Source organism: Sciurus vulgaris (genome assembly GCF_902686455.1).
Source record: "Sciurus vulgaris genome assembly, chromosome: 17".
NCBI classification, from domain to species: domain Eukaryota; kingdom Metazoa; phylum Chordata; class Mammalia; order Rodentia; family Sciuridae; genus Sciurus; species Sciurus vulgaris.
In genome coordinates this window covers 62,054,898-62,067,028 of record NC_136478.1, presented here as the reverse complement: position 1 = coordinate 62,067,028, position 12,131 = coordinate 62,054,898, and positions in this window count along the sequence as shown.

The window sequence follows — 12,131 nt, the reverse complement described above, 5'->3', positions numbered from 1 at the left end:
AATGAGTGTAAGGTTCTGGCATGAATTGGCCTTCCAGATGCTGGGTGGGCACCTACACGCTCAGGGCAGAGGTTAGAATCTCCCCATCGGTGGCAGTTTTGCCAGCAGTCAGGAGCAGATAGGGGAAGGGAAGGGGCCCTGACAAAGGTAGACCAACAGGCAGGGGAAGGCTCAGACCCCAAAGGGCAAATCAGGGCCCGACCCTAACCTGGGAGGGCAGGTGGGGGCCAGGGAGAATCAAGACAGTGGAGTCTGGAGAGCGCTCAAGTTTTACTGTGGCAGGGGAGCCAGGAGCGTGCTGAGGGATGCGCTCCTAGGGAGGGACCCGTTCAGTAGAAGGCTGAAGCTACTCCAAATGCAGGGCAGTGGCGTGTCCCCGGGAGCAAGAGTGGATATCCACCTAGCGGGACTTCTGGGAGGGGAACTCCGACACATACTGCCAGGGCTGAGATGATGGGCAGCCAGGGCTGGGCACCGGGGGTGGGGTTACACAAACTGGCCACACAAACTGGCTCGGCAGGACGAGATAGACCAGTCAAAGTCGCAGAACCCCAGGACAGAGTGGGACTTCCGGGGTGGAAGAACTATGAAGAACCGGTGGGCGGAGACAGAGCCGCAAAGGGCGGAGCCTCGCACAGCGGGCAGGATTTGCCACCTGTCTGCAGAGGCTGGCGGCCTGCTGCCAGGGCGTGGGGCTTCAAGGGAGGTCTAATCTCCGGAAAGTGGCCACGCTGAAAGAGGCCGGCCTGGCATCCAGCAGCTGTTACCAATCCTGAGAAGCTTGGGTGTTATTCCTCAGAGGTGCTTGGGGGACCATCCTCAATTGTGCTTGAGCGGGGCAGGTCCAGGGTCGGCCTGAAGTTCTGCAGTGGGGATGAGGGCTTCAGCACACACTGCTGCATGGTCCACCGGCGGGAACTGACCGGCATCTCCAAGGAGGACATCCGTTGGCTCCATACGCCCACTTGGTTTAAGTAGGACAAGAATCCTGGGAGAGGGGGCTGGGTGGGCGCGGGACTATGGGCCCTACCCTTAGGCCCCACCCACGACATCCCTCCAGGCCGGCTGCCCCTGTCCTCCCTGGGTTCCGCCCCCTGCCCTGCTGAGGGCCTGTCCTTTCAGAGCCTTGCGCTCACCGGCCCACAGCATCAGGGCGCTGGCGCACCAGCACAGGTAGAAGGTCACCAGGTAGGATACCCGTGGCCTCGGGCGCAGTATCTGGCAGTTGACTGCAAAAAGCGTCAGGCTGAGGAAAATCAGGAGCCCTGCACTGGGGTGGGGCCAGAGACGGACAGGAGGCTGGACAGTGACCCCCAGAAACCCCAATGAGAGAGACAGACTTCCTCTCCCACCCTCTGGACAAGCAAAGAAACAACACACACACACACAGATTGATGGATTGATGGATGCCTGGAGGAAAAGGAAGCAAGGAAATCCCACACCCAGAGGCTGACAGAAGGAACAGAGCAGAGATACCCAGGGAAGGGGCACAGAGGTCCCAGGAGACATCCTAAGACCCGCAGATAGCAAGAGAGAAATTCCAGATGCGCCTGGCTGAGGTGGGGAGTGGAGGCAGGGCACCCCTCTGCCCCAAGCCCACACTCACCAATGCTGATGCTGAGGGAACTGAAGAGGAAGTCCAGCTTGCTCAGGCGGCGGAAGAGTGGCCGGAAGGAGAGGCCCATGGAGAGGAGGAGGACGAGGCATAGGGCCATGGCCAGCATCATTAAGCCCTTACTCATGTGAATGAGAACTGGGGAAGTGGCCACATACACCCACAGTCACCCCCAGACACTCCAGGCCACCTTCCAAGGCATCTACACTGACACCCATGAGCTGCCCAATAGGCACCCCTAAGTCTGACTGACTCAAAATCACCTCTATAAATTCCAGAATAACTCTGTTCTTACTAACAGTCACCCTTGGCCACCTTAAGAGACTCTTCAGAGACACCCCCAAATCCTAAGATCCTCCCCCACAGACTCCTGGGAGACATCCACCCCCAGTAACCTCTAAAGACACATCTAGAGGCCCTGTAGCCCATGCGGGGTGACTGACCAGTGACCTGGCCCAGGTTGGGACACTTGTGCTTCCTGCAGTTGGTCCAGAAGCCCAGGTAACCAGTGTAGGAACCCTGCAAGTAGGCCATGCGCCCATCCACCACGCTGAGCGCCATCAGGGCAGAGAGGGTGCTGAAGACGAGAGACCAGCCCCGCAGGATGAACTTGCGGTCCTCCTCCCAGGAGAGCTGGGCTGCCAGGGCAGAAGGGAGTTCTGGGGGCTGGATCATTCTCCATCACTTTGTTGAATACCAGTCTCCATTCCCCGCCAGACCCAAACTCGCCTTTTATCCCAGTCTGGATCCCCTGACACCCACAACCATACCCCACCCCACCCAGACCACGACCACAGCCTCATCCCCAACTCTTCCTGTCCTGTCTCCAACTTCACCCCTAGCACAACCCCATTCTAAGCTCCAACCTACTTGTTTTGTGTCAGTCCCATTCTCTGGTCCCTGTCCCCAAACTCCAGCTCCAACTCTGCTGTCAACCTCATCCATTTGTCTCCATTCCTCCCCCAAACCCCAGGCAAACACCAGTTTCAAGGTGTGATCCTGAGGACAAGAACCATGCGGGTCCAAAGAAGGGACCAGATGGTACACTCCTCCTTCACCAGATGCCTCTGGTCCCGTCGGCCTTCCCATTGCCACCTCCCATCAGAGGGCAGTTTGGTGTTGAGCAACTGGTAGGAAACAGGCTGGGCTTGGCACTAACCAAGATGGAGGTACTGGCAGTGCTATTTCTACGATTCCCACTTTCAGTTGCAGAAACGGGGGCAGAAAGCAAATAAATGAGAGCCATAATAGAAGCAGACTGCTATCTACCTGTCACGGTCACACACACTCAGAGGTCTGGAATTGTCGGGGGCAAAACTGCCTGACTGGACTTTCTGCTAGCTGGTCTCACAGCAGTGTACCCAAGGAAAGGAAGACATAAATCACTGTGTGGTGGGGAGAGATTAAATAAATGGATGTGGGTGGTTGGATGGATGGATATACAAATACAGACAAAGACACAGATATATCTGCAGATTTTCTTCTTCTCTCCTCTTGTACAAATTCTATTTTGCCTTTTCTAGATGAAATCAATTCATTACTTTCCCTTTTATACAAAAAAAATCACATATTAGAATTACATACATGTGTATTTTCTGAGAGTCAACATCAATATCCTTTTTAAAAAGCGTATTCTATTTAGTTCAGAATTTCTAATAAATTACCAAATGGAGATTATAGGAAAAGGACTAGAAACAAACAAACAAAAAAGTCACTTCAATATGCTATTTGGTATAGGCAAAATAATCATACTAATAGTGTATTCATTCAACAAATATTTATTGAACAACACCATGTGCTAAAACCTGTGCCAAGTGCTAGAAACAGAACTGAAAGTCAGTTAACCCCAGCCCTGGGAGTGCGAGGAATCGGAAAGGCAGGTGTGTGTGTGAGACCAAATGTGATAAATGCTGAGAGTTGAACTAATTAACAGTGGGTGGCCAAGTCTGCTAGTCCTCCCCTTATGTGACAGAACAGAAGCTAAACCCTAACTGGGCAAAAGCATACCTAGAATATAGACTTTATTTCCCAGGTTCCCTCACAGCTCAGTGCTGGCAAATGGGGATGAGCAGGAGTGTTTCATGCTCTAAAAGGGAATGGTCTTATAATTTCCCTTCTGCCTTTCCCTGGATGACATGTGAACAAGGTAAAGGGTTAAGAAATACAGAGGGCAGAGAAAAAAACAGAAGGAACCCAGGCCCCTGCATTGGGACTGGTAGGGGAGAGAAAGAACTTTTCGTAATTTAAACCACTGTTACTTGAAACCCTGTTCCCATTGCCAAACAAATCCCTCAACTAATCCACAGCCAACTACCACTGATTCTAAAATGCACATTTTTTTTTGACATTTTTAACACCCCTGAAATTGGGATGCATCATATAATCAGTAGTATCTTAAAACCACCTTTGGCTATTTTTTTAAATTACAACATCTATTAATAAGAGCACCTAGGTGCTCTGTGAAACACAATGCTATGTAGTCACTAAAATCTAAAAAATGGGCTGGGGTTGTGGTTCAGTGGTTAACCAAGCGCTAGAACGCTTGCCTAGCACATGTGAGGCACTGGGTTTGATCCTCAAAGCACTGCATACAAATAAATAAATAGGTGTCATGGACAACTAAAAAAAAAAATCTAATGACATGCCAGGCATGGTGGCACATGCCTGTAATCCCAGCAGCTCAGGAAGCTGAGTCAGGATTGCAGGTTCAAAGCCAGACTCAGCAACTTAGCAAGACCATAAGCAACTCAGCCAGACACTGTCTCTAAATAAAATATAAAAAAGGGCTTGGGATGTGGCTCAGTGGTTAAGTGCCCCTAGATTCAATCCCTGGTACAAAAAAAAAAAAAAAAAAAAAAAAAAAAGAGCTGGTGAGGTGGCTCAGTGGGAGAGCACTTGCCTTGCATGCAGGATGCCCTGGGTCCATCCTCAGTACCTCAAAGGAAAAAAAAAATCTAATGACACAGATATTTATGTAATTAAAGACTTACATAAAAGTTTGTGGGTTTTTTTTTTTTTTTTTTCCTCAGAAGTTTATCACAAAAGCCAAAGGAAAGTGTGGGGGATAGAGATTTGAAAAGTCCCCATCCCTCACCAGTAGGAGAGGTCACACACAGCTTGGGGCACCTGTGCCCCTGGTGACCCCTCTTGATCCCAGTCAAGCCATGGCTGGGTCTTCCTCCTCTCCCCAACCCTAATTGCAGGTCTTTGAGAGCAAGCAACAGGCCCTCTGAGAACTCAGGAAAGTTGAAGTGGGGCAGAGGCAGGAGGAAGGGGAACCAGGAGAGCTACAGGAGTGCAGAAGGCAACCAGAGGCCGAAGCTAACGCAGAAGGTCAGGGAAGGGTGAGGAGAGAGGCCAGACCAAGAGGGGCCCTCCGGAGTGGAGAATGGTGACAGAAGATGGGAGAGCAGTGACTGAGATTGCCAGTCTCTGATGACTATGGCATACCTGGTGCCTGGGAATGTTCCTGTGCAAGGGCACAGGGTGCTCAGCTGCTGTGGCAATGCTCTGCATGAGGAGGCTGTGCAAGAGTCCTGTCAGCTCTGACCTTGACCTCAGGCACACAGCTCCGGGAAGGAAGGAACTCTTATGCTACACAGCCACAGTGTTTCACCAGCTCTGCTTCTATGGTTCCTGCCCGCTTACAGTAACTTTTAACACTGGACTTTCTTGAGAGCTCCACAAAGCTTCTCACAGTGCACTTTGTAACTGTGAATTGCAACTGCGGAAAAGCTACATAGATGTCCTAGTTTCTGTAACTGTCCTGAATACAAAGAATCATGGTTGCATAGTCGTTAACCTGATAATGAGACATATACAAATAAAGATTGCTGGCGTGACTCTTTAGATCTGCTTCTCCATCAGAGACCAAAGCTCCACCTGATCTCAGCTTAATCTTCAAGATCTGTGTTAGTGAATCTTTATTTTCCAATCCCCCTTCGCCTCTCACTGGGACTCAGAGTTTGGCCACACTGGTGGCAGCACTCCAGAAACTGTCAGAATTCATCTGGGCCATGCTTTGACCCTGCTCTGCCTAGCCCTGACCCCATCTTGGCCCCCCTCTGACGCTGTGGTCTCCACCCTGACCCCACCCTCTCACTGACCCAGCCCACCCCTTCTTGATCCAATCCTGACTCCACTCAGACCCCATACTGAATCCAACCTGACCCAGCCCCAGCCTCCATGTCACTCACGAAAGGGTCGGGTAAAGTCTGAGGCCATGGCCAACGTCCTAACCTCCTGGAACACCTCCAACTGTCATAGAACCTTCCCCAACACACACGGCCCCCCAGCTGCAAGCCAGACTGAATCCCTGAGCCGTACCTGTGGATAGCGGGAGACATCAGGAAACACGGACAAAAGACAGATGCAAATGCCAAAGGGCCGCGCTTGAACCTCAGAGAGAAACCACCGGCTTCCGGATGGCCAGGGAGGTGCCCAAAGGGAGGGGCTGAGGTAGCTTGGGCAGGTTGAAGGCACTGGGACTAGCCCTGCCCCGCGCCTCCACATGTCCCAGAAGCCTCCATCCGACCTCTGGAGCACTCAGCCAGCAGCTCCCAACACCACCCGAGCTGAAACCCAGAGCTCTGTGCCAGTGACCCTCGATGCCCAAGTCGGTACCCAAGAGTCTCCGCTGGCCATCAGCACTCTCAGGGGCAGCAGCCAAGAGCCTTCTCACAACATCGGCATTCTCAAGGTCTCGGGCCAAGAGCCGCCAACGTCCACCAGCGCTCGCCGCGTCAGTATCCAAGAGCCGCCAGCGTCCACCAGCGCTCGCCGCGTCAGCATCCAAGAGCCCCCAGCGTCCACCAGTGCTCGCCGCGTCAGCATCCAGGAGCCGCCAGCGCCCACCAGCGCTCAAAGCGTCAGCGTCCAAGAGCCGCCAGCGTCCACCAGCGCTCAAAGCGTCAGTGTCCAAGAGCCGCCGCCGCCGTCCAGCAGCGCTCGCAAGGTCAGCATCCAAGAGTCTCCTCAGACTATTGGCATTCTCAAGGTCGGCAGCCAAGAGCCTTCGCCAGTCACCAGCACTCGCAGGGTCAGCATTCAAGATCCCCTGTCAATTTTGCACAATCGCCGGGTCAGTATCCAAGCGCCTTCGCCAGATTCGGGCAGCCGTCGGTCTAGTGTCCAAGACACACCATCCATTACCTACAATCGCTGGGTTGGTGCCCGAGATAGTCAACCAAGTTACCAAAATCATCACTGGAGCACCGAAGTGACTGAAATCGAATCAGTTACCTCCAGTAGCCAAACCAGTACCGAAAATCTCCAGATTCCCTACCAAACGTTCAGACAAAACCGGGTCAGTGTTGATGTGCCCCCATCCATTACCCAGAGCCCTGAGGCTAGTATCAAAAGTATTGAATCAATTGTCTGGGATTCCCAGGAGAGTTGCAAAGAATTGGTGCATAGCTTCCAGCCTAGCCAAACCACCATAGACAACGTCCACAACTGCTTGTTCAGACACTCCACGGGGATGAGTTCTGCCAGGTGAGAGGCAGGGAACCAGGCAGACCAGATCTGGGCTAGAATTCTGGGGGACAGGCAGCAATCAAAGGTCAGGGGCCAGAAACAAAGCTGCTGTATTAGAAAATGGGAGGGTATGGGCTGGGGCTGGGGCTGGGGCTCAGTGGTAGAGCGCTTGCCTGGCATGTGTGAGGCACTGGGTTTGATCCTCAACACCACATATTAATAAATGAATAAAATAAAAGCATTGTGTCCATCTACAACTAAAAAAAAAATTCTAAAAATAAAAAAACTTAAAAAAAAAGAAATTGGGGGATGTGACAGGCCTTGGAAGTTGTACCTCCAGGCTGGTCCAGGCTGGGGCATGGCATTGGGTGAGACCTGGAATGGACACATGGTAGAGAGGGTCTGAAGGCTGGATCAATGATGCCGGGGCAGGGTGGTTGGACTCAGTGCTGACAATGGTGATGTGTGATCTGATGCAGGTTTCAGGACAAGTGGAGTCGCCAATCACTGCTGCCCATAGGCTGGCGACTGTTGCATGAGGCCAAGAAGATCAGCCGCCAGCTAAGCCTGGTGCTAACCCTGGCCGGCATGGTGATCATCAGTCTCATCTCTCTGGGCCAGCCCTGGATGCACTTCCAGGTGCCACTGATGCCACCAGGGGACCCTGATGGCTCCCTGACCATCCCCATCGACACCATCTTCTTTGTGCAGTGCCCCGATGTTGTCTGCATGTATGAGTACGACCAGAATGCTTGTAAGGCCTGCCCTGTCCTTACCACCCTGGGATTCATCTCTCCTCTTCTGTCCCAGGGACCCCTTCTCCTGTCCTGGAATGGCTTCTCCCTTCCCTGGGATGGTCCTCACTGCCCACCCTACTTCCCACTACCCAATAACCTGTCCTTTCTGACCCAGAGTTGTATACTGATGCTGGAGGTACCAGCCTCAATACTAGTTCTCTAGAGCCCAATTTCAATTTTCTTAACATGAGGACAGTTTCCATGGGAGCGGGTAGAGAATACTCCCTCTGGTGATCCTCTCCCCCATGCTCAGAGGCTAAACGACAGTCTCAGTGTTCCTGATTCTCTTCCTTCCCCAGACTTGCTGGACCTTTCCTGGGCCTTCCTCGTTATCGCCAGCATCACCAGCTTCTGCCTCTGTGTGGCCCTAATAAGCACCCTCTTCTTTACCAGCTCCAACCTGCCCATGCTGGACTTCTTCCTCTTCATCAGCAGCATCATGACAGGCACAGCACTAAAATCCTTTCCTGAGGAGCCAAGGCGAGGAGTATCTTGCCCAGTTTTGATCGTGAAACCCAACCCCATCTCCACCATATTCCCCACCTTCATTCTGAACCCTAATTGTATCTCCTTCCAAATCTCCAACTTATCCTGACAAAAATATCAATGTTCAACCTAACTCTACGTTCAGACCCAATACCAACCTCAACTTTAACTCTTATTGCCAACAAATCTCCAACCCATCCACGTCCCTTCCCTTATATCCATTCCCATCCCTACCCATTCCAATTCTATTTCCTTTTCAAAACAATCCCATTACTATCCCGAATCTCTTCATGAATCTCAACTCCCAACTTATTCCTACCCCTAATCATGCTCGACATTTGTTTCAAAGTGAACTCCACCCAATTACCTGTGAACTTCAACTTCAGTCCATCTCTAGCTCCATCTCTACCACCTATGAACCTCCCTCTCAAACTCAACCCAACCTATTCCCAACTCCATCTTTTTATCCATATCCAATCCGTCCTCTGCCCAACCACAACCCATCACCATCCTCAACCACAATCTTGTCCCAACACAACCTTAATTCCAACCTTTACCCATATCCAATCCCATCCCAAATCCTGTCCCACCACTGTGCTCAGATTTTGTTAAAGCTGCTTCCTTTTTCTGAGTCACTTTTGTCATCTGTGGGTTGAGGATAAAATTGCCTACCATGTGGAGATGTAGTGAGGACTGAATTAGAAAATGTTAGTATTGGACATGAGGGCTATCTGGTTGCAACATCTGTCACCCCATTGATTGCCAGTGTTGGACCAGCTGGTCTGGCAGACTAGGTGTGTGTCCCCTTCCTCCCTCACCACTTCATGTGTGTGTTCCTCCAAAGCTGCATGCTCAGTAGAAGAGGACGACCTTCTTCAATCGAAAAGGGCTATTTTCTGGTCAAAGGCATATAAACCACTGGGCTTCCCTGCTGGGACCCCAAGACAAACTCTCAGGACCCATGCATAGGGTAGTCAAGTCCCCAAGACTTCAGACATATCCAGATGAGGTTCTGCATGTGGCAATCTGCCTTTCAAAAACAAAAAAGTGCCAGTACTTGATGTTAGCTATTTAACTTTGCACAAATTCTTACCATGAAAATCCTCCCACCCCTACCCAAATAACTCAAAACTGATATACTGATTCAAATGTTTAGTTTCCATTTGCATGCCACATTTGCAAAAGTGGGGGGGTGGATATTGCTTTGGAATGAAGAATGTTATCTTCCTGTCAGTTGTAGTAATAGACCACAACTTCCAGTTGCTTTGGGAAAATATTTTTGGACACTGATACTATATCCAAGAATAGAGACTTCTCAATTTCCTGTTTCCTTGTTAGTAACTGGTATTTATCCAGTTTGTCTACGAGTTTTCCTAACCATTTAAATATAAGGTACAAAGAGCAGAAACCACCTTAATTTAAAACCATCTGAAACAGGACATTCTTCTATAAGAAATCATTTCTGTCCATTCCCTCTTTTGGGGGTAGGTGAGGGAATACTGAGGATTTAAGTCAGGGGCAATTTACCACTGAGCTACATCCCCAGCCCTTTGAATTTTTTTTTTTTTTTTTTTTTTTTTTAATTTTGAGACAAGGCCCTAAGTTGTTTAGGGCCTCACTAAGTTGCTGAGGCTGGCCTTGTTAACTGCAATCCTGTGTCAGCTTCCCGAGCAGCTGTGACTGCAGGTATGTGCCACCATGCCCAACTTCCCTCTTTTAACTAAACAGAAAGCATCATCTATATTATTTTTCTATAACAAAAATTAGCCAGTACTCCACAATCTGAAAAAGCCTTTTCATAATTATCTTTAATTCATAACATTTCAAAATTTCCAGAATGATTGAGATCTTTGCTGCCTCAGAACACCAAAATGAAGGACTTAACACAACGATAATCCATCCTTGAGGGCTTGCTGTGTGCCAGGAAATGTGCTAATCACAGTATCTCCTCATGTTGGCTCTATAAGGTGGGACCTGTGATATGCCCACTCTTCAGATGAGAAGCTCGGAGAGATGGCATGGCTGCCCTCAGATGAGGTGCAGAGGCAGGATAAGAGACCTGGTCTTTTAGTCCCAAAGCCTATGGGTTTCCTCAATATTGTTGCCTAGTTTTTAAAAACCAAGACTTGACTTCCAATATCTTCTAGTATGATGTTGTCAGGAGGCCATTTTCTGGCTTGTGAGCAGAGGTATGAAGGTTGGGGAGGTTAAAGAAAGAGGGGGAAATAATGAATAAGCTCAACTCTGAGCAGGGGTCCTCACATACGATTCCTGGCCTTCTGACATTTGTGTTCATGCAGGGACCAGTATCATATTGGGCATCCTGTTCTACCTGATGCAGGCCCACAAGTTCTTGCAGGAAGGCATGACCTACAGCCTGGGCATCAGCTTCTACCTGGCATGGACTGGTGTCTTCTTCTTCCTGATGACTGGTCTGAGTTGGGATGGGCTGGGTTTCGGCATGGCCTCAGGGATGCAGATAGGTATTGTGGGGAATAGTTTGGGATGGGGGTGGAATTGCAGACAGGGCTAGGTAGGGTGATTTTGAGGTGTCAAAATGGGGTCAAGGATACACAGGGGGCTGGATGTGGGATTGCGTTTGAGTTTAAAAGTGGGTAGGGGATAGAGCCAAGTTTGGATTTAGGGATGGGTTTGGGGATAAGTTAAGGAATGAGGATGGGTTTGGGGATGGGATCAGATGCAGTGTAGGGCACACGATTGGGGTTGATCTAGTGAACTGTATCTCACCCCCTCTGTCATCTTCCTCTCCCAGGTTTGTTCTCCTATCTGAATTATGTGAATTTCTGGTCCATCCTGGCGGTCCAGGCCATCTGGGTTTAGGACATGGGAATGATCCCATGAATGGCTACCTCTCAAACACCTGACACCCTGCTATCTAGCCCCCATCCCCACCAAGTCTTGTATTTTTTCAGTCTCCTCTGACCCCTCTCAACCCAAATTAATAACCTGTATTTTGAAATAATCTGCATTTTCTGCCCAGAATATTCTTTATTTAGTTTTGTACCTTGAAAGCATTTTGTGGAACTGCTGTCTTTTTGATGCAGCCAATCTTGGGTTCTCTGGTTTGGAGGGACAGGGAAAGGAAGGGACTCAGAGGCACAGGTCAGCAGGAACTAGACAATGAACCTTGGCATACAGATGATGTTCCATCAATGTTTGTTAAGAGTTGATTCTCTGCCCCCCGGGGCCCTTTGTTTTCAGCTTTGACTTTTGCAATCCCCAATAATTTACCATTCCTAAGGTAAATTCTCTCTTTACCCTCAATCCATCTCTCTCCCTTATTAGCAGCTCTGACACCCACCCTGTCTTTCTTCTCCCCAAAGTCCTTCAACACAGGGCTGTTCTGTGTAACAGCTTTGGGGCTACCAGAGTCATTTGTTGAATGAAGCAGGATTGAAACCAAATACAAAATTATATCATTGGCCAGGACCGTGCCCTGGAGCTCCCTCCCCTTTATCTCCTCACACAGTAGTTAAGCTGCCAGGCTTTCGGCCTGGCTCTGCAACTTAGTATAGTTCTGTGACCTGTGGCAAGTTGTTGAACCCATTTGGGTCTCAGTTTCCTCATCTATAAAATGGGGGTGGTAATGGTACATAAATCTAGGTAGAATTTGACAAAATGCCCCCACATATGGCTTTTTCAGTGTTATTACAATAGCCTTCCCCTGTGTCCTGCTATAGGTCCCCAAATTAATTCCCTGCTTTAAATAAATGGTGCTGCAACTATGTGCCAGATAC